General features: G+C 49.7%; 1 protein-coding gene and 1 pseudogene across 4 annotated transcripts in view; one reads left to right on the top strand and one right to left on the bottom strand.

Moving 5' to 3' along the window:
* Positions 1-22765, bottom strand: part of GTF3C1 (general transcription factor IIIC subunit 1) — a 2559884-nt gene that overhangs the window by 1022773 nt on the left and 1514346 nt on the right. The window lies entirely within an intron of this gene.
* On the top strand, positions 15734-22715 carry LOC144785244 (coiled-coil domain-containing protein 71L-like; annotated as a pseudogene).

The following is a 22765-nucleotide window of genomic DNA, read 5'->3' as shown; positions in this document are numbered from 1 at the left end:
CTCAAACGAGGTAACGCTGTTCCAAATTTTCGTCAAAATCTCCTCATTTTATCTCGCCGATACCTTTTCCTTGCTCAAGTCTTTAAATTGCTCAATCTTATTTTCCCTCTTCACTTTAAAATTTACATAAATATTAATGATCAGTGCCACTTTTTATTCCTCCACTTGCCATTCATTTCAAAATAAGTCTTTATCCCTCCTTACCAGAGTATTTTCATGTGGTTTCTTTGTCAAAATGGCCACACAGCGGCAGAGCGTTATCCCGTCGGCTATTGGGTTTGCTGTAGATATGTAGAGAATCTCACCTCACATGCTTTAACGTTAAAACGTTTTCCTTGGCTGCACACTGGAGCTCTGAGGAGAATTTCACTTCAAACGCCGTTTTTGCTGATTCACAACAAATTCAAATGCGGTTACAGAGAACACTCCGTCCCCTTTTCCGCTCACTTCTCCTCGAATTAGTCACCAAGGCTCTTCACATAAGTCTAGCACAGAATCCAGTATTAAGCTACAAAGGATCCTTATCATAACCTCAGCTTTTCCCACGATGAATCTAAGTCCACTTTTATTCACAGGTCACACTCCTTATGCAACACATGCAAGGCTCCATTTATCAACTTCAAAATGCGGTGTCAGAGATTTAAATTCGTTCCCTGCTCCGCTAAATCTCCTCACGCAGCTTAAACTTGCGCTTATTCCAGAGTTCATCAATTTGGGTCTTACTTCTCTTTAATATTTCAGTTTCACAAGACGCCCAAGGTAAGTCATCACTTCATTTCCTCTTATTTTCCTTTTCCTCGTCCAAGCTCATACCATTCCAGGGGGGAAACACCACACTGACCCTGGCTCAGCTCCGTCACCTCCGTCGCCAATAGTGTAGTAATGAAGGTCCACACGTGGTAAGATTCAAGAACATTTATTCAGTTCTATTTAACATAGGTGCTCCCAGCTTGACAGGATCGTGAGACTCCGCTAACATTCTATCGCTGCCTTGCGGTGACAGCACGGGCGCTACCAAGGGGGGAAAGAGGCGAGGGGGAAACGGAAGGGGATGGAAGGAACCAAGAGGAAAGTTACAACAGTGCCCTTGGAGGGTCACTCTCAACAGAGATAGGTCCAGTAGATCCCTCTGCTCCAGACATTGCTCTAGTGTGGGTGGATATGTTGCAATCTACCTACACTGGTGTTTACCTACTAAACCTCTCTAGTAGTTGTAGTCAGGGTGTGCTACTCCCTATCCTCTACAACAACTAAGTTCAGTAGAACTTAAGTATACTAATCTTGTTTTAGTGTACCTATCAGGTACCTGTATGATCTTTCAAATGATACTCTCAAAGATTGTAATGGTAAAACAACAGCAAGCTCAAATCCCAATCCGCTGCTCACCAATGTGAGAAGTTGGCCTGGTATATGATGCTCACTAGTTCTAGTGATCACCTTGTACCATGCCAAGCCACCCTTATGATGATCGGTTGTAAGTCAACCTGGTAGACCAGCTATCCTAGTGGTAGCATGGACAAAGCAGTCTTTAGGCTAAACTCTGTAAAGGCATGTGAAGCGAGCTGTTTTACCATACACAATCCCCTTGAATACCAAATGAAAGGACACCACACAGATATATATTGAAAATATATATAGATTTATTTACTACCAATATCCCCTATACTCTTTATGAGCACAGAAGCAAATGCGTTAAAACAAAACACAGTTTAAATATACAAAAGTTGCACTTTATGGATGAGCCCTATGGGCCACGTAAACCATATACTAAAATAGTGGTATAAGAACCACTATGGGGAAAGGAATGAGGTCTAGGGCCTGGGGAATCGCTGGAGCTGTTCGGGACTAGCAGTGATGAAGTCGGGAAAGGCCCGCGGGACTCGGGTGCAGAGCTTAAAGCGCACGCATGCACCAATGCAATGTCAATGGTGCGTAAATGTTACAAAGTTAGTGTTTAAGGAACCTTCCGATGGACCTACAAGGACAAAACTTTAGACACAGGCACTAGAGGTGTATACCAGTGTGGGAACACCGGCGTTGCTGAGTTACCTCACCCACAGGAAGCGGGTGCACAGGTGCGAAGTAGTGTCGGGTTTCGTCACGCAGGTCGATGGTGCTTGGAGCTGAAGATGCTGCAGGCGGGTCATCGAGGAGAGTTCCGGTGGATCCAAGGGTGGATCTGAAGAAGTGAAGACCTGAAAGCAGAGGGAACAACGTTCAAAGTCACTAGCCAGTGACCACCGTGGAACCAGGAGGGAACCAGGCAATGTTGGGTGCAAACAGGTGAAGAAGTGAAGATTGTCTCTGCAGCCACGTGGACACGAAGAGGTCAAGGACGTCCAGGCGTTGGTCACGAGCTGTCCCATGAAGGCTCTCGCTGATGGTGGTGTCGGCAACTTGATTGGAGCAAACAGGCCTTGGCTAAAGCAAGAAAGAATGAAATATCAAGGAGAGAGGTAGGGAGAGTATCTGACACTCTTGTTCCCCGGTCAATAATCAATAAACAAAAGAAGAGTGTCTGGGAGAAAAAAAAAGAAGAACTAAGCTTGGAGCTCAATAACAACCACACTAAAGCAAGCCACGCAGGAATTGATGCAAGCTTCTCACTCGGACCAGCAAGGTCAGAGCGGGTGCTCCTTTTCAGGGGAGCAAGGGCCAGTCTGGAGCAACCAGACCAGCGGTGTAAGTCGTAGTTTTCGTCGCCAAGATGCCAAGATGGCCACTAGCCACGTAGCAAGTGGCCGGGATGGCGCATCGAGTGGCGAAGTGCAAAAGGGCCCGCGCAGATCGTGGAGATGCTGGGGGGCTGATCTTCGGTGCAAACGCTGCTCGGTGTTGGGGCCTCTCAAACCCCAAAGCACAGCGTCGAGGGTGCCTCGGGTGCTGCGCAGTCAGCTTTTCGGGGGTCTTCCAAGAGGTCCGGTCCCACGTCTCTCGGTGCCTCCACGGGTCTCTTCTTTTCAGGGGCTGTAGATCGGGCTTTGAGATGTCTGGGAGTCTGGGTCTTGTCAGGCTCTGGGCTCGGGCTCCGGCGGCGGCAAAGCAGACGTCGAGTTGCTGGTTGGTGCCTGTATTCACAGGGTGGTCACTCCTTGGCCACAAGGGAGATTCTCTTCAGGCTTCTGTGCAGCAGAATGTCGAAGTCCAGTTTTCTTCTTAGTTTCAAGTCGAGTTCAGGATGATCTGAAGTCTTGGGACACAGCTCCTACTCTTATTCCAAATCTGGGGGCCGGATCACCTACTAGGTCCCTCCTCTGGGTGGGACCAGGAAGGGGGGCGGTTACACCCCCTTTCCTTTGTGCAGCTTCGCGCCAAGACTGGGGCTGGAGAACCCCAGCACCGGCTTGAACTGGCAAATGCACAAGGACACCTTGTGTGCCCCAGGCATGTCTGATTCTATTCAGCCCTGCCCTACCCAATACACAAAATCCTGTCTGGGGTGGTGCTAACACCTCCCAAGGCAGGAAACCCTTTGTCCAAGCCACCCTCGCTGGAAGGACTCCCAGCAGCAGGAGGTCAGACTTGTGTCTGTGGTGGCAGCATCCGCTAAGGCTCACGTTTAACTTTAACCGGGGTTCTGGTTAGGTACATGTCGTATCCCTCTAGAAGGGTGGAATGCTACCCCCGTCGCTAGAACTGGCGAGGGGGTAGTATTCCAATTCGTATGACACCTTACTCGACATGTTTTGATAAAGCCAAACCAAAGTTAGCATTTAACCGCGAGGTTCATAATGCACTTAAGAGTATATGGTATGGCAGTATCATGAAACAGCTAAAGGACTTGGTTACAAAAGCTGCAGACAGGCTCAGCTCATGCCAGAGCACCATCTCACATATTTCCAAGCACTCTGCCTCCAGGATTGATAAGGCCTTCCATAGGAGTGGCTGATAGGAACATATGTGTCCATTTTAGGTTAGGTATAGGCATACTACACCTAAGTAAGGGGTGGTTACACCGACTTACCCCAGCTGAGTGATCAGCCAGTTGTGTCAAATATGGAGGCCAGGCCAGGGGTGGCACAATACGTGCTGCAGCCCATGGTAGGCCTTGGAAGCACCTATGCCCTGGGTACCTGGGGTACACTGTTACAGGGGCCAATAAGGTGAACCAGTTCCAATTTCGTAATGCACCTAATGTGCATTGCATTAATTTCAAATTGTCTACTGACACACGGGGATTGAATGACGAAATACCCTGGGTGGCCTTAAATTGAACAAATCAGCCTCTCTGATTTGTTCTTCAGGTGTTCCCATTGTTTCAGAATCATTGATTTGGGTTGGTCATCTAACGTGCCCACGTATTATATCGTGTGTGGCAAGCTGAGGGTAATTTCCTCTCTAGCTGTAATATTGAGGACCAGGAGAGGCTGTTTATCAGGGAACCATACTGACATCCTAGTTACACCGATGGAGCTAAAATTATAATGAACTTTATCATCGATGACATCGGCTTAATTTAAGCCTAGTTGGTGTCTGCCTCTTGATTTATTCATTTTCAGCTGTGAGCTCCAGCTATTTACCAGTGACTTGAGAATGTCACGTGTTCTGGAAATCCGTGGGGTTGGTAGTTCCCTAGTCTGGCAGTTTTAGCGGTGACTGCATCACATATAGTACCTCCCAGAAGCGACCATGGCGTCTTATAAGCGGGTATTAATAGACATTAGCTGAATAACCCGGTGTACCAGTTAAATTTGCAGTTGTTTTCTGTCCCGGTTTATTAGTTTAAATTTGGTTGCCAGCACATTATAAGGAGAGATAAAGAATAACAGCTTGACCTCTTTTCTCCTTTTTCCTGTTCGGTACATTACTATATATGTGCACGTCGGAGTGAGTATCTTGATAGCTTGCGCTCCGAACGTTAAACCTTGCACTGACTCAGGCAGCCTTCCGAACTAAACAAACGGCACTGATGATGTCATATGGTAGTCCCGGTTTCACATCTCGCGGGACTACGCTTTGACACGCACAATGGCCGTGATTGCAATGCGTAGACCGGCGACCTTGGTAAGCTCGATACTGGCCTCGCTTTTATAATTTTGATATTAAATTACAACATAGCAACGTTGCTACTGAAGGCCAACAGGAATAAAGCGGCGCGTTTACATATGACACCGGCTGGTGCAGCTCCGCCTACTTCCTGTTCCCGTCAGTACTTGAACAGACTTACACTATGGCACCTCGCCTCCCACTGAGCTCAGATGAGCGCTAAGGGGTCGCGACGGACAGGTGAGTCCATAGAAATAAGGGCTTTCAAATCCCCATTTTACTTTTAGACATAGTTTCTCTTCCTCTTTTGAAGGGATGGTAATTTACTACTAAATCTGGCAGTCATTATGTAAGAGGCACTTTGGACACTCAGAAAACAGGGACAGACCAGGTTACCAAACCACCTGAGACTTTTAACTGCCCTCCAAGAGGTTTTGATTAAACGGGGCTGAGCACAGGTGTAGAGGCAAGGATAGTACAAGTTGGTCTTCCCACTCCTCTTCACAGACACCCCTTCTTTACCTTTTGTAGAGCGGGACCTCCTTCTATTCCTGAGCAAGGTTTCCAGGAGAGGTGAGGCATACTCCCTGTACAATGCGGGTGAGTACGATTAATTTTTTTAACATAAACTTACGGACTTGGGGTTAGTTATGGTCTTACCTCTTCCAATAGGATTCATTCTTTGTATTGTTTGTTCCACACAGATGGCTGACACACCAAGTTGATACAGAGGAAAACTAATATTCGTTTGCACACTTATATCCTTTTTGTTGCACCTTTAGAATGCAGTTGCAAGTATTTAGAACTGTGGCCCTGACGAAAGCCTTTGGAATTAGTCCAGTTTGGTTGAAACATGTTGGCCTCTTAACATGCAGCTATTTGGTTAAACTGCTTTACTTGCTTGGTTTTAATAAGGGAGAGAACAATGCTGAATAAAGTTTGTTCCTATTGTTGCTCTATCCTTTTTTAAATACACCTCTTTTTCCTTTTTGCACTGCACAGTTCCCATTCAGATCATAGTTCTATGGTCATCACGGCGATTGAAGGTTTGACCCGGATGAGTTTGAGGCATGGCATGGTCTCGTTGATCAAGAGACACGCCAGCACTATCAGGATGACCAAATGATAAATATTTGATCTACACACTGTTGATGGGAATCCTATATTTCTCTCTGTATGGGTCTGTTCAAACAATCGCAGTGAGTCATATGACTGTGAGGTTGTATTTCCATCATTATTACAGGTAGTAAAGTTTGATCTTGCACCTTAGTCACTTGCTCACTTCTATAGGAGTTTAGTGTACGTAGGGATCATCATTTAGCTCCCTCCTAGACCCCCAGGTTGTTTTCTGTAAGTAGACTGTTTGTTTGGGGAGTTCATCCTGGGGTGGTCTTTAAATAATTTCCCTATGACCCTCGGTTTTACCTTATGTTATTTAATGTACTTCCACAAGTATGACCAGCTGACTTGGTCAAAAGCCTTAGCGGCGTCGATGGCTACCAAAGTCAGAGGTAGCTTCTTATTAGTTGCAACGTCAATTGCCGCAATAGCTTGGAATGTCAATTTGTTTAATTGCCTGTCAGGAACAAACCCCCTCTGATCCTGGTGAACAATGGTTTTAATCACTCTGGCCATTCTAGCTGCAAGGACCCCTGCAAATATCTTGTAGTCCGAATTCAATAATGAAATCGGTCTATAAGACTCGATTCTTAAAGGATCCTTGTTAGGCTTCAATAATAAGGTGACAGTGGCTTCAGACCATGATTTCGGAGCCACCTCACCTGCTATAAGGATTTTATTAAACAAAATTGTTAAGATATACACAACTTGATCAAGAATGATCATATATAGTTCTACTGGAAGTCCGTCTGGACCGGCTGCTTTTCCCCTGGCCATTTTTTAATTTAGGCTCGGACTTCACTCTCACTGATGCCAGAACTCAAAAGTGCTCTATCGACAGCAGATATATTGGGGAGCTCCAATTGGCTTAACCAGTCCTCCGCTCTCTGTGGAGAGAAGCCAGTGTCATCCTTATATAGACCCTCCATAAATAGTCTAGCCTCTTCCCTAATTAGATCGTCATCATAAGTAACAGTTCCCGAGCTACATATGAGTAAGCTGTTGATCTGGTTTCTAGCCCTATCCGCCCGAGTCTTCCAAGCCAGAAAACGGGACATTTTTTGCCATATGAAAAGTTTTGAAGCTTGCTGGCATCCCACCAGTCCTTTAAGATCTTATCAAGACTAGCTTGGTATTCTGCCCGTAAATCATCTAGCTCGGTTTGTAGGTGTAGTACAGTATCTAACTTATCCGCCGATGCTCTCTGAAGCTCCTGCTCTTTTAACTTGAGCTTTAAGAGACGATCTTTCACCCTCTTCCTCTTGAGTTTATTACTTCTGATCATCAGGGTACACAATTGGCCTCTAAGAAAGGCTTTAAAAGCCTCCCATACCATTTGATCGCTTGTAGAGCCATAGTTGTGCCTAAAATATTCCTCCGTCTGGGTTGCTATATCTATTTTAACTTCATCCTTCAATAATAAGGATCTATCTAAGGTCCATCTTCTGTGTTGCTCCCTCTGCTTAAAATTGATGACCAACTCCACAACGGAGTGACCCGACAGCACTGCTGGAATATAAGAAAAGGATTCCACTGCAGAAAAGAAAGAATGTTCCAACAAAGAAAAGTCGATTCTGGAGTGATGTCCATATATTCGACTATAAAAGGAGAAACTTGAGCTATGTCTTAATGTGGTTATGAATTCTATGCCTATATAAGGATACAGCATTTTATACCTATATAAGGGCATGAATCGGGAAAATTACACTAGGGTCCTAAAACGCTGTACAACAATTGGGGTAGGGTGGGTTGCATTCAGTGAATGCTTTTCAGACACTGCCTGGGGCACACAAGGTGCTCCATGCATTTCCCAGTTCAAACCGATTGCTGGTGCACTCAGCCCCAGCCCTGGCGCAACACTGGACAAAGGGTAACCACCCCCTCCCCGGGTCCTCTCATAGGTGGGGCCATAGAGTTAGTCCATCCCCTAAACTTAGTATAAGTATAGGAACCCAGTCCCTAGGACTTTAGATTACCCTGGACGAAACTCTGAAGAAGAAATTGTGAGAAGTTAGCCTGGCATATGATGTTCACGAGTTCTAGTGGGCACCGTGCACCAATCTAATCGACCCTTATTGATGGTGGTTGTAAAGTCAACCTTATAGAAAGCTATCCTAGTGGTAGCATGGACCAGCAGTCATCCGGCTAAGACTTCAGAGAGCGTATTAAGCAAGTTGTTTTACCAATTATAATCCCTTGAGTACCAAATGAAAGGACACCACAAAAGGTATATATCAAATATATATGTATTTATTCTAAACACAACCCCTCTGCACACTTTATGAGGTCAGAGGTAAAAGTACAATACAAGTTACTCAATTAGAATACGATAAGTTGCACAGTATACGTTTTGCCCTAGGGGCCTCACAAACCATATACTAAAATAGTGGTATAAGAACCACGTGACAGTTAAAAAGCAGGCCTGGGGCCTGTGGAATCGCTGGGGCTACTCTAAACAACCAAAGGTTAGGAAGTAGGAGGCCCACGGGAGACGCGTGCAGTGTCTAAACACAGCTGCGGGTTACCATTGACTTTCTATGGGAAACAAAAAAGTTACAAATATACAATAAGAGGACACTTCCGGATGGACTACAATGAAACCCCTTTAGACTAGGACACTTCAAGAGTCAAGATCCACGGGAGCACCGGAGTTCTTGTGTTCCCTCATCCAGGGAAGCCGGGTGCACAGGTGCCTTTTGGTGTCGGGTTTCGTCGTCGTTTTCAATGGAGAGCTGCAAAGAAGTGCTGCATGCGACCAGAGGAAAAGTGTCCGGGTGGATCCAAGGGTGGATCGAAGATCGAAGATCTGAGGAACCTGAATGCAGAAGGGACAGAGTCTGGGTCACTAGCCAGTGACCAGGAAGGAGCCATGCGATATCAGGTGATTTGAGGCAAAGAGGTGAAGCTTGTCTCTGCAGCCACGAGGTCCAGGAGGTGTCGACGACGACCAGACGCTGGATTCGAAACTGTCCCACGACGGATCTAGTTGACTGCGGTGTCGGTATCGGGATTGGACCCAACAAGCCTTGGCAAACGAAATCCACGCAGGAGTGGAAGATTGGCTTCGGTGCAGACCAGCAAGGTCTGTAGCGATTCTCCTTTGTAGGGAAGCTGGAGCAAGCCTGGAGCAACCAGGAAAGCAAGTTAAATTCAAAAGGAAGTCCTCCGGGGGCTCACTAGCCAACGGGCCAGGAACCGGGAAGACGCGTCGAGCTGAAATGCAAGAGCGGGCCCCACGGGCCTGAGCTTCGGTGCAAATGGTGCTCGGGTCAGGGGCTTCTCGTACCCCAATGCACACCTGCGAGTTACCTCAGGAGTCGATGCAGTTAGCAAAATACCAGATGTCCAGGAGTTCCGGTCCCACGTCTCCCGTGTCCGCCACGGGTCTCAGCTATGCTGTGATCATCGAGCAGAGTCAGAGATGTCTGGAAGTCCATGTCCTGTGTCGCAGAGCCTTCGGGATCCGGCGGGAGCCTTGACAATGCAGACCGGCAAAGTTGATGATGGTGCCTGTTTGCACAGGGTGGTCACTCCTTGACCACAAGGGAGATGTCTTCTGTCTTCCAGTCGAAATGGAACATCGAAGGTCCATAATTTATGTTTCAAAGTTTCGTCCAGGGTAATCTAAAGTCCTAGGGACACAGCTCCTATACTTATACTAAGTTAAGGGGTTTGACTACCTGAAAGGTCCCTCCTATGGGTGGACCTGGGGAGGGGGAGGTTGCACCCCCTTCTCTTTGTCCAGTTTCGCGCAAGAGCTGGGGCTGAGTGCCCCAGCAACTGGTTTGAACCAGGCTATGCATGGAGCACCTTGTGTGCCCCAGGCAGTGTCCGAGAAGCATTCACTGAATGCAACCCTCCCAGCCGCAATACACTAAAGTCGCGTCTGTGGCAGCAGCATTAATTTTGTGATGCTGGGGCTCTGTTTAACTTTTAACCGGGTTTACCAGTAACTACATGTCTTCTCCCTCTAGAAGGATGGAATGCTACCCCCACCGCCAGGAGTGGCGGGGGGGGGGTCGTATTCCTAAGTGTTTGACACCTTACACGACATGTTTTGATAAAGCCAAACCAAAGTTAGCATTAACCGCGAGGATTATAATGGACTTAAGAGTATTTGGTATGGCTATATCATTGCTCAGACGTGAGTCCCAGGCTCTCCACACCACTGGAGTCAAGCTATCCAGGCTGAATGAAGGCTGATAGCCAGAAACCGGTCCTTGGATGCTTGATTCCGGTCTGGGAAAGACATGGCTTGGTAGTTCGGACTGGACTGTTCCCATGAGGCACAGGGTCAGAGCTGATTTGCTTATATAATTAAACAAGAAGAATCCTACTACCTGTGTAAAAGGGGAAGGGGAGGGGGGGGGGGAACACTCAGTGTTGTGTAAAATACCCCTCACACACCAACAGGCCCCTTGGTGTCATGCTTCATCATCGGGGTCTTCGCACCCCGCTGAAGGGATGCGGCACGCTTCGACCTGTGACTACACGGGAGCGTTGACAAATCAGACTATGTGTGGTGTGTGTTGAGTGCAAGTGAAGGGTTTGGATGTGAGTGGGAGGTGTAGTGATGAGTTAAAAAGTGCCCCGTCCTGAAGAAGGTACACCCGTACCGAAACATGTCGACGCACACCAGAGGTTCTGTCCCTAATTAAGACAAACAACCTCGTTCCTTTGCACATCTTTTAACAGCACCAGCTAGGGGTATTTAATAAAAAAATTTTACTTCACCCACTAGCCAGGTACTTTTTAACTCATCACTACACCTCCCACTCCCCTTCCCCTTTTACACAGGTAGTAGGATTCTTCTTGTTTAATTATTAGTGCCCGTGGAGTAGGAATCCTACTTTATACTCTACCTCCCTTCGTTGTTAAGTATACTGATTTGCATATAGCCAGTGTCTAACCAAGGGTGGTGTGGAGTGCATAAAAACGATGGATTTAGGCCCAGATCCTTGTACTGGGGTGAATGTATGACATTGTTCTACATTCTGTCCATCAACTGTGTTTTTTGCAATGGCTATATCATAGAACAGCTATAAGGAGATGGTTCCGAAAGCTGCAGAGGGGCTCAGCTCATGCTAGGGCACCTTCTCACATCAAACCAAGCACTCTGCCTCCAGGATTGTTAAGGCCTGCCATAGGAGTGGCTTATAGGTTACTATGTGTCTATATATAGGGTAGATATAGATATACTATATCTAAGTAAGGGGTGATTACACCACCTTACCCAGGCTGTGTGAAAAGACCTGTGGTGTCAGTTTGGAAGGCAAACCAGGGGTGGCACAATATATGCTGCAGCCCCTGGTAGGCCTAGGGTGCACCTATGCCCTGGGTACCTAAGGTACACTATACAGGGGCTCACAAGGGTGACCCAGTAACCAATCTGGTATGTACCTAAAGTACATGGAGTCCATTTTATAAAGAAAGCAGATAGTTGGCCTGGGACCCTGCTATCCAGGGCCCCAGGCTAAGTCGAAAACCAGCAAAACACCAGGAAAAAAGGGGGGGGGGGGGGGTAACCTTATATTCAGATATCCACCTTCCTACAGAAATCTTGGACCGTCGACATTCCATATCGACTGAAAGACGGAAGAAATCTTCCTTGCGGTCAAGGACTAACCTCCCTGTTCAAACAGGCACCAAAGAAGCATCTTGCCGGTCTGCATTTTCAAGGCTCCCACCAGATCCCGAAGAATCTGCAACACAGGATACAGGACATGGACTTGCAGACATCTCCGAGGCTGACACGAGTCCCCAGCAGAGCTGAGACCTGCAGCTATCACAAGAGAAATGGGACTGGAACTCCCGGACATCATGCAAGATTGCAAGTGCACCTACTTCCCGAAGTTGTGCAGTGGGCTATTTGTTGCCCGTGCCCCGAGCACCTTTTGCACCGAAGCTGAGAGGCCTGCACTCCACGAGTGTCCCGTGAGTCCCCTTTCTTCACAGCAGCTCGAGGCTCCTTCGCGATCCCTAATCCGTTGGCTAGTGGGTCCCCACGAAGGACAATCCTTTGTTTCTTGAGCCTTCCTGGTTGCTCCAGATGTGCTCTGACTCCCCTCCAAAGGGTGAGTCCCCCAGACCTTGCTGGTCTGCACCGAAGCCAATTTTGTCATCTTGCGTGGGTTGCTGTTGCCAAGGCATGTTGGGTGCAATCCGGATTCCGACACTGCAGCACTTGACATACTTGACACCAAAAGACACCTATGCACCCGGCTTCCCTGGGTGAGGTAACACAAGTACTCCGCGGCTCCCGTGGGTCTTGACTCTCGAAGTGTCCTAGTCTAAAAGGGTTCCATCGTAGTTCACTCCCAAGTGTCTTTAAACTTTTAAATTGTAACTTGCTTTTCCTCCATATAAGTCAATGGTGATTCGCGGCTGTGTTTAGACACTGCACGCGTCCCCGTGGGTCTCCTGCGTCCCTACCTTGGGTGGTTCCTGGTTGCCCCAGCGGTTCTACAGGCCCTAGGTCTCACTTCTATCCCTCATGTGGTTCTTATACCACTTTTTAGTATATGGTTTGTGAGGCCCCTAGGGCAAAATATATACTGTGCTAGTTTACTGTGTGCTATTTAAGTTCTTGTTTTGTACTTTTGCCTCTAGCCTCATAAAGAGACTAGAGGGGTTGTGTTTAGAATAAATACATATATATTTGTTATATACCTTGTGTGGTGTACTTTCATTTGATCATTCAAGAGATTAAAGACTGGTAAAATAAGCTGCTTTATATTCCTTCAAGACTTAGCCTGAAGGCTGCTCTCCACAGCTACCACTAGGATAGCTTTCTATAAAGGTTATCTTAAACCTACCATCAATAAGGGTCGTTTGGATTGGTGCAAGATGCACACTAGAATAGTGGACATCATATGCCAGGCCAACTTCTCACATTGGTGTGCAGTGTGTGGGATTCCAGCTTGAATTATTTTTACCACATAATCTTGAGAATATCATTTGAAAAATCACTAAAGGTACCAGTAGGTACATATAAATCAAGCTCAGAATACAGTAAGTTCTACTGAACTTAGAGTTGTGTGTAAAGGGCCTAGCCCACCCTTTCTACAACTCAAGAGAGGTTTAGTAGGAAACCAAATAGTGTAGGCAGGTGCATACACCACACTAGAGTCATGACCTCAAGAGAAGGACCCAGTGGGTCTGCCCCAGATGTCAATCCAGAACTGACATCTAAGAATGCCACATTTCCTTTCCAAGAGTTAAGGACTTTGTGTGCAATGAGAAAATTGAGGCCAGGACAAAATCCTAATACCCAACGCCTTATAAAAGTGTTAATGCTAGATGACTTTAAGAAAGCATCTGACCCTGATAGGGTGGGCACTGGGGTGGATACATCCGAGGAAGAGAACCCTGGTGGGTTGCCTCACCAGGACTATGACAATGATGACAACCAGACAGGTGACAATGACATATCTGGGGAATCCAGATCTGCCCCGAGATGAGGAATACCAAAATGGGCCTCCCCTTGTCCTCCCCAAGCAGAGTTGGTGGTGTGCCAAGAAAGAATAGATCACCTTCAGTTGAAGCTACTCATTCTGGTACATCTATAGGGTCTTCTGCCTCTGCTCATAGGAGGGGTACCTCACTTGAGAAGAGGGAACATGAAACTAGGATGAGAGAAGCCAAGCTTATGATAAGGAGACAAGAAATAGCCTTAGAAAAGGAGACCCTAGCTCTTGAAAGAGAGAGACAAAAGATGGGGCTAGAGCCCCATGGTGGCAGCATTATCCCTAGAGGTTGGGATAGGTCTTATGACCTAGCAACCTGAACAAGATTGTTCCTCCCTATCAGACTGGGGATAACATCCACAAGTGGGTGACTGCACTGGAGAGGGCCTGCAAAGTACAGAAGGTACCCCAGGAGCAGTGGGCAGCAATCTTGTGACTCTCCTTTGCAGACAAAGGTAGAGACAAGCTCCTCACGGTAAGAGAAGAGGATACTGACAATTACAGTGTCCTGATGAGTGCTCTAATAGATGGGTTTGGCCTAACCACTGACAGTACAGTTTGCAGTTCAGAGACACCCAAAAGACAGACTCAGGACTGGGTTGACTTTGTAGATTGTGCTACTAAGGCTCTGGAGGGCTGGTTACTGGGCAGTAAAGTGTGTGACTATACAGGATTGTATAATCTAATCACGAGATAACAGATTCTTAATAACTGTCAGAACCAGCTGTTGCATCAGCATTTGGTTGACTCTGATATGACCTCTCTCCAAGAATTGGGAAAGAAGGCATACAAATGGATCAGAACCAGGGTGAAGCAGAATGTACAGAACCAAGGTGGTGACCAAAAGAAGCAAGACCAAAATGGTGGGGAGAAAGGTAAAGACCAGAAGTCTTAACAAAAAGATTCTAATGGTGGGGGTCCCCAATCTAAAACGCAAGAAGGCCAAAGAAAACCATGGTGCAAAGTTTGTAAGGTTAATAGTCACTGGACTAGTGACTGCACCAAAAAGGAGACAGCTCCAGACACCATTGCCCCATAGGCAACTTTTCCCCCTAGTACAGCTATAAGTGGTGGTTCCCAGCAGAAGGGTGTAGTAGGGTTAACCCTGGGATCTGAGATGGACTCTGGCCTAGTCAGAGTGCCAACTCAAACTGTTTTGATCTGTGATGAAGGCATGGATATGACCTCCTTTGTGAGTCCAAGTAATCTGGGCAAGTACAGACAAACACCTTTAATCAATGAGAAAAAGGCTGAGGCCTACAGGGACACAGGGGCAACTGTCACAATGGTGATACCAGACTTTGTGGACCCTGGACAAGTCTTACATCGTGAGTCTTACCAAGTGATCAATGCTAGCAACGTCAGTACCACCCATAGTATGGCAGTTGTTAATTTCTCCTGGGGAGGTGTAACTGACCTTAAGAAGGTTGTGATCAGTGCAGACCTCCCTGTAGAATGCTGGCTTGGCAATGACCTAGAGCCTTCAGCCTGGTCTGAATTGGAGTATAGGGCTCATGCAGAAATGTTGGGTATCTCAGCACATGTCCTTGCAGTGACTAGGTCACAGGTCAAAGGCGGCCAACATGGCTGCAGTGCGACTCCTTCAAAACCCTCCTTATCTGTCCGTAATGGGACTGCCACCTGCCATCCAATGAAACTAGCGCAATTTACAACCCAGTGGTTGGGAATGGTTTCCTGAACTCCAACACTTTGGATGAAGGCCCTGACTCTGTGCCTGGACCCGCGACAGCTGGTGTAAGGCGAGGTGCAATCCGGGAGCTAATTCCATTGGGTTTGCCTCTCGAGACTCTGTGGTGGATCAGCTGTGGGTGACCCTGGAGGTAACCCGCTGCTGCGGTGCCGTGCTACTTGGTGCACCTCTAGTGGTGGGCCGCCTGTGGCCCCACAAGAACAACAAGAAGATCCTGACTGGCCTGTCAGTTGTGGCCTCTGCTTTGGCCCCACCCACTGAATGAAGTACAGCTGCCGGACGGCCTGCCTCCTGGGAAGGTCAGTGCAGCCTTGTGAATCTGCAGCGGTGACCCACTGCAGGCAACCTACAGGGGACGCTTCACTACTGCATAAAAGGAAGGCAATGGATGCCCATCTACCCCCAAAAAGGATACTCGGGGACCAACTGGGCAGGCCCGGTGGGTGTGACCATGCTGGCTGCTGACGACGACGCTGCTGACTGGAGGCTGGAAGCCGAGGAAGGCTCACTGTTGGAGAAACCGCAGGGCTGTTGGGGGCCCATGAGGTGAGGGTCTGGCCCGGAAGCGGGTTGCCTGGACATATCAGCTCCTGCTTCCTCCTATGGGGAGGCCTTTGTTCCGGATCCCCACTACCACCGAAGACTTGCTGCCATAAACTCGGGTCTACACTGGGCTCCCGGGCACCATACCTCACTCTCGAGGCAGGGATTGTGGGGGAGGAGGGGTTGTCTGGGGCTTCCACCACATTTTGTTTTGCTCTGTCTCTTACAAACGCGGCCCAGCTTGGTACTGTATGACTGACTTCGCCGCTCGTCACCCTGCCCAATGGGGAAGGATAAGGCCTCCTGTACAGCGCCAACGTAAACCAACATAGACTAGTATACGACTGGCTCCTCCAGTGGATCCCCGGGCCCACCAGCTGGAGATGGGCAGCCAACCTCTCTGTGAGGGATCTGCAGTTGACCCAATCCCGCTTCGTTAGCCACCGCTGCAGTTGGTGTGCAGTGCCCTCTGGGACCTGGACACAATCGGAAAGATTCCCCTGATGCTGTGCCCACTGGAACCTCTGGTCCCACTGCAGAGCCCGCATATGCCACCTGGCATAGTCCACCAGCAGGATGCAGGAGGCCATGAGGCCCAGCAGCCGCAGGGTCATTCTGACCGAAACCCAGGATATATACTGAAAGATGGGAATCAAGGCCTGAATTTCCTGGGCTCGCTGCTGGGGAGAGTAAGCCCAAAACTCTGAGTCCAGAACTGCTCCGATGAAAAGGAGCTTCTGAGAGGGAATCTGGTGTGACTTTGGCACATTGATGGTGAACCCCAGCAAATGCAGGAGGTTGGCTGTAGTCTGGAGATGAGATCCAACAGCCTGGGGTGAGCCCACCTTCAACAGCCAGTCATCAAGATAGGGGAAGACTGGAACCACTGATCTTTGCAGATGAGATGTGACCACAGCCATCACTTTTGTGAACACCCAAGGGGCGCTGAGAAGGCCAAAGGGGAGCACGGTGAACTGAAAGTGCGCGTGGCCTACCGTAGGGAACACCGATGGGCCGGCAGGACAGGGATGTGAAAGCAAGCATCCTGCAAGTCCAATGCTACCATCCATTCTACAGGGTCGAACACAGACTGGGCCTGAGCAAGGGTAAGCATTTTGAACTTCTCCTTCCGGAGTAAGCGAATGTCATTCTTAAGATCCAAGATAGGACGCAGGTCCTTGTCCTTCTTGGGTACCAGAAACTAGTGGGAATAAAAACCACAACCTACTTCAGGGGCAGGAACGTGCTTGATGGCCCCCTTGACCAAGAGAGCCGTAACTTCCTGTTGGAGAAGGGCCATGTGATTCTCTGACATGCAATGGGTCTGAGATAGCATGGGTGAAGGGGTAGTCTCGAAAGAGAGGGAGTAACCTCTTCGGACTATCTGCAAAACCCACCTTCCCGACGCGATGTTGAGCCAGTGGGAGAGGTGATGGTGAATCCTGTCGCACACTGGTAAAAGGTGGCCCTGAAAGGTTGAACTAGGAGGGCTTGGAGGCTGCTGCAGAGGGGTTGCTGGTGGATTGGCCTGCCCGCTGGCTCCCAGACACTAGACTGTGGGTCCCATGTCCCTGGCCACGCAGAGGCTGGACAGCTTGCGTAGGCCTGTGGCTCCGAGCGGAACATGGCGGGCACCCCTTCCATAGCCAAGAAAGGGGGGAAAGGCAGACGGCGCAGGACGGGAGGTAGATGTGAGGTCCAAGGACCTGGCCATAGCCCTGGAGTGCTTAAAGCGCCCAAGCATGTTGTCCGCCCTGGCGTCAAACAAGCGCTGGCCATCAAAAGGCATGTCCAAAAGGGTAGCTTGGATATCACCCGAGAAGCCAGTAGACCTCAACCAGGTGTAACGTCTAAGGGCTATCAACGTGGAAATCATCCGGCCTAGTGAATCGTGGTGTCCAGCCCACATCTGACGGTTGCGTCTTTCCTTTCGGAACCGTACGGGAGAGCACGGCCCGGGCCTCCACCGGGCACTGTGGCAGCACCTGCACAACCGTTATGACCCAATAGACAAGCTGTGTTCACCGACCACAGTCACAAGCTGGAGGAAGAAAACATCTTCTTCCCAAGGTGGTCCAGCTTCTTGGATTCCCTATCAGGTGGTGTGTTAGGAAATGCGCCCTTGGAAGTTGAGGCTTGGAATATCAAGCTCTCAGGGGTGGGGTGGTGAGAGAGGATAATGGGGCTGGGCGGTGGCGTCGAGCAATCATCCTATCCACAGGAGCCCTGTGTTGGGCTCGGACCAAGTGCCCAACAGGATGTCTGTAAGGGCCTCATTAAACAGCAGCAGGGGCTCCGAAGAGGCCACTGCTGGCTGAAGCACCTCGGTCAGTAGGTTAGTCCTGACCACCACCAAAGGAAGCTCAAAGTTATGGGCCTCAGCCGTCCTAAGCAACACCACTGCATAAGATGCACTCTCCTCCGTAGTCACGGTAGGGGGAGAAAGCATGCCATAGTCTGGGAATGGTGTCCAGCCCACTGGCATCACCCAACTCCTCTCTCCAGTCCGGTGTAGGAGAGGAGGATCTGCTTCTTATAGTTACACCCACTTTTTGCTGATGTTTAAATGTTTTTCGACTTTAGTCTGGCTGGGGCCCTGCTATCTAGGACTCCAGCCTAGCTGCTTCCTCTCTAAAATTAGTCCAAGTACTTTAGGTACACTCCAGTTTGGTTACTGGGTACCCTTAGAAGTCCCTAGTATATGGTATCCTATATACCCAGGGCATAGGTACCCCAGAGGCCTACCAGGGGCTGCAGCATGTATTATGCCATCCCTGGACAGCCTTCCAAAATAACACCACAGGTCTGCTACTGCAGCCTGTGTAAGGTGGTGCATGCACCCCTTACTTATATATAGGTTCTCTATATCTACCTTATATCACTACACATATAAATCTATCAGTCACCCCTATGGAAGGCCTTATCAATCCCGAAGGCAGGGTGCTGGTTTTTGTGTGAGAGGGTGCCTATGCATGAGCAGAGTCCCTCTACAGCCTTCGGAATCTATTTTCCGGGGTTGTTCTGTGAAGCAGCCAGACCATATACTCTTAAGTGCATTATAACCTCGCAGTAAATGCTAACTTTGGAATGGCTGCAAGGAAACATGTCGTGTTTGGTGTCAAACACTTTGGAATCATACCCCCCTCCCACGCCAGTCATGGCGGCGGGGGTATGATTCCACCCTTTTAGAGGGAGAGACATGTACACACCGGTACACCCGGTACTAGTTTAAAAGAACACTGGCATCACAAAATGCCACAGCCACGAGTCTGGCCTCCTGCTGCTGGACGAAACTCCGGCGGGGGAGGCCTGGACAATAGGTTTCCTGTCACAGGGAGGTGTCACCACCTTCCAAAAAGGCTTTAGTGTATTGGGGCTGGGTGGGTGCACTCCAAGAGTGCTTTGAAGTCAGCACTGGGGGCACATTTGCTCCCCCTGTGCATAGCCCAGTTCAAACCGGTTGCTCTGACGCAAAACTGGACAAAGGAAATGGATGTAGCCACCCCTCTATCCAAACCCTCCCATAGGTGGGTCCCCAGAGTTTGTCCCACCCCTTCCTTGGGTATAAGATAGGAACCCCTGGCAACAGGACTTTAGATTACACCTGGACGAAACTCTGATACTGAATTCTGGAACTTTGATGATCTGCACGACGATGGATGACTGAAGAAACTCCCTTGGAGTAAAAGAGTTACCCCCCCTGCATGGCAGGCACCAAAAACGCTTCTGACCGGTTTGCATCTCCTAATCTCCCGCTGGACTCTGAAGTATTTGCAAAACAGGAGGTGGATTTCCAGATTTCGCAGAGGCTGACCCGACTTCCTAGCAAAGCTGAGAACCGTAGCTCTCGTGGGTATCGTGGAACCGGAACCCCTGGACACTGTGCACATTTGCAAGTGCATTAGCTTCTCGACGTTCCTTCAGGCTGTGCATTCGGTTACTTGTAGCCCAGACTCCGAGCACATTTTCCACTGAAGATTGCTGGCATACACTCCACGAGTGTTCCGTGAGCCGGCACTTTGTGTTTTCGCTCAAGGTACCGTTGCGATTCCTGGTCCATAGACTGGTAGGTCCCTGAGAAGGCAACTTTGACTTTCTGTGGGCTTCCCTGGTTGCTCCAGATGCACCCTGACTCTCCACCACCTGGGGAGTCCCCTGGACCTTGCTGGTCCACACCAAAGCATCTTTTCTCTTTCTGCATGGGGTGCTGTTGCCAAGGGCTTGTTGGGTCCAATCCGGGCACCGACGCCACAGCACTCGACATCCTTCGTGGGACAGCTCCAATCCAGCTCCTGGTCGTCATCGACGCCTCCTGTTCCTCATGGATGCAGAGTCAAGCTTCACCTCATCACACCTGAATCACCAGACATCGGTGGGCATTCGTCTATCGTGCCCCTGGTAACTGGCAAGTGACCCAGACTCTGTCCCCTCTGCTTTCAGGTTCCTTACATCTTCGATCCAGGCTTGGATCACAACGGACACTTTTCTTCTCCACGGCAGCAGCACTTTGCAGCAGATCGCCATTGAAATCAACAACTATTCCCGACACCATTTGAAACCTATGCACCCGGCTTCCCTGGATGAGGTAACTCGAATACTCCATAGCTCCTGTGGGTGTTGGCCCTAGAACCCCTTAAGTCCAAAGGGGTTTGCTCAAAGTCCTCTCCTAAGTGTCCTTAATCTTTAAAATTCCAACCGCGATTTTCCCCCATAGAAGCTAAGGCCGTTTCGCGGCTGTGTTCTCACACTGCACGCGTCCCTCGTGGGTCCCCTGTGTCATATATTTTATATATATATCATGTGTGGTTCTCCTTTCATTTAGACATTCAAGAGGTTAAAATCTGGTAAACCAAGCTGCTTTACACTCCTTCAAGACTTGGCCTGAAGGCTGCTCTCCATAGCTACCACTAGGATAGCTTTCAATAAAGGCCTTAAACCTATCAATAAGGGTTGTTTGGACTGGTGCAAGGTGCCCATTAGAACTAGTGGACAGCATATGCCAATCCAAGTTTTCACATCCGGTTCCTCTTATTGGTCTGTAAGAGGGTCCACAGAACCCTCCCAGTCCTCTTCACCCGCTCCTGGTAACCACTTAGGGCGGTAGGAAACATCAGGGGAGAACAGGGGTACACAAGTACCAGCCGGCGTCGGTCATAACATCCGACGAAGTTAGTCCGGCTCAGTGTCCTCATCGAGGGAGAGGCCGGGCTGACGCTGGCTGGGAACACAACTGGTGGTGGGGTTGTCGTCACTGGATTTGGTGCCGGAGGAGGTGTCACGAGGTTGACCCATGCCGATCCGGATCCAGGCCTGGATTCTTGGGGGCCCTGCAGTGCCGAAGCCGCAGGCATCGTAGGCCTAAAACCCCCAACTGAGTCAGCGGGACCCGAGGGCGTGCCAGCGGAGTCGGGCTGCCCGAAGATGGCATGTAAGGCTTCGTAAATGTTTCAAATCTGGGCAGGGGTCGCTCCGGCTCCTGGAAAGGGAGGGAAGGCCAGAATCGGCCCAACAAGCTCCGCAGACGGAGCCGGACGACTACCTTCCGCTTTCGGTGTTGGCCGACGGATGGGGAGAACGCAAAGAGTGACAATGCTTCTTCGCCTACTTCTTGTGCTTCGACTTACATGAAAACTTTGATTATGAGTGGTGGTGGTGGCGCCGCTATCCGTCCCGCGACCTCGCTCTCGACTGGGACCTTGAACGACGCATAGCGGACGGCAGGGCCTCGAGAAGCTTTTGGGACCGCTCCTACAAAGACTTCGGGTTCATGGCCTGGCAATCAGAGCACAACTTCGGGTCTTGGTCGCGCTCCAAGCACCAAAGGCACATGAGGTGCGGGTTCGTGACAAACATCAATTTGTGACAAGAGCCTCAAGCCTTGAACCCAGTCCGACGTGACATCCCTCCATGCACCAGGAATCAATCGACTCAAAAAAAGGAGTCGATAAAATTTGCAAAAACTGAGCAAAAAAGTGACTCAAGGTAAAGCTCTCCAGATCTGCGCTGTCTGGCGCAGAAAAAGAAAGAAAGAAGTGACGTCAGGGCGGAGATACTGCAACGTCATTCCGCCGACCACAATGCCAACGACGAAAGCAGTCTCGACTGTCGACGCACAGAGATACTGCTGAGGGAAAAATTCTCCGGATCCAGCCTGATTCCTGGGGTAATTCTAAGGTGCTCTGCTCCTCAGTGCCCCCCACACACAGGCAGGCTGGCGTTCTGTGAATAGTAAGAGACCAGGGAGCGCCGAATCTGCGCCGCCCAGCGGCTGCACGACAGAGCATGAGAAGGTGGTGTACTCTCGCTCGCAGCTGCTCTATGCTCAGCCCGCCTTGGAGAGCACCTTTGAAATCTTCATGCCGCAGTCCAAGGACACGGAGCTCTGGAACTTCCTCTGCAGCACGAGTTCTCGCCGGTCATCCTGCGCAAGGACGGCTACTCTTTGTGCGCACTAGCTCCCCAGCCCGGTCAAGCCGCCGCCGCTGGCCCTCGCGCCTCTAAAACTGGCTCCGCCAGCCCAACCAAGCCTCCCACCAAGAGGAAGTGTGGCAATTGTAAGTGGGCGGCCAGAAAGCGGCGACGAGCCAGCCGCGGGGCGGGCAGCACCAGCGGTGGCGACGAGCACGAAAGGAATAGCACCAGCAGCGGCGGCGGCTATAGCGGCCCGCTGCCAAGCCCGCTGACCCCCGCTACCTACCTGCACCTGGGCCACTCCCTGGAAGAGATCTGGGAGGTGACCACTCCACGCCTGCTGGCCAGCTTCCCCCGCGTCCGAGACATGTCGTGCGAGACTAGCCTGGCGACTGCACAGTGCCAGGCAGAGCTCATCCTGGAGGGTCAACACGGAGCACTTGGTGCGCATCCGCCGCTTCCCCGTGGCCTGCCTCTAGCGCTGCGAAGGGCTCTTTACACACCTGAACCGCACTTTACCGACCGTCCT

The sequence above is a fragment of the Lissotriton helveticus genome, chromosome 10 (assembly GCF_964261635.1).
Source record: "Lissotriton helveticus chromosome 10, aLisHel1.1, whole genome shotgun sequence".
NCBI lineage: Eukaryota > Metazoa > Chordata > Amphibia > Caudata > Salamandridae > Lissotriton > Lissotriton helveticus.
The sequence above is the reverse complement of the archived record's forward strand: the minus strand, read 5'-3'. Positions and strand labels throughout refer to the sequence as shown.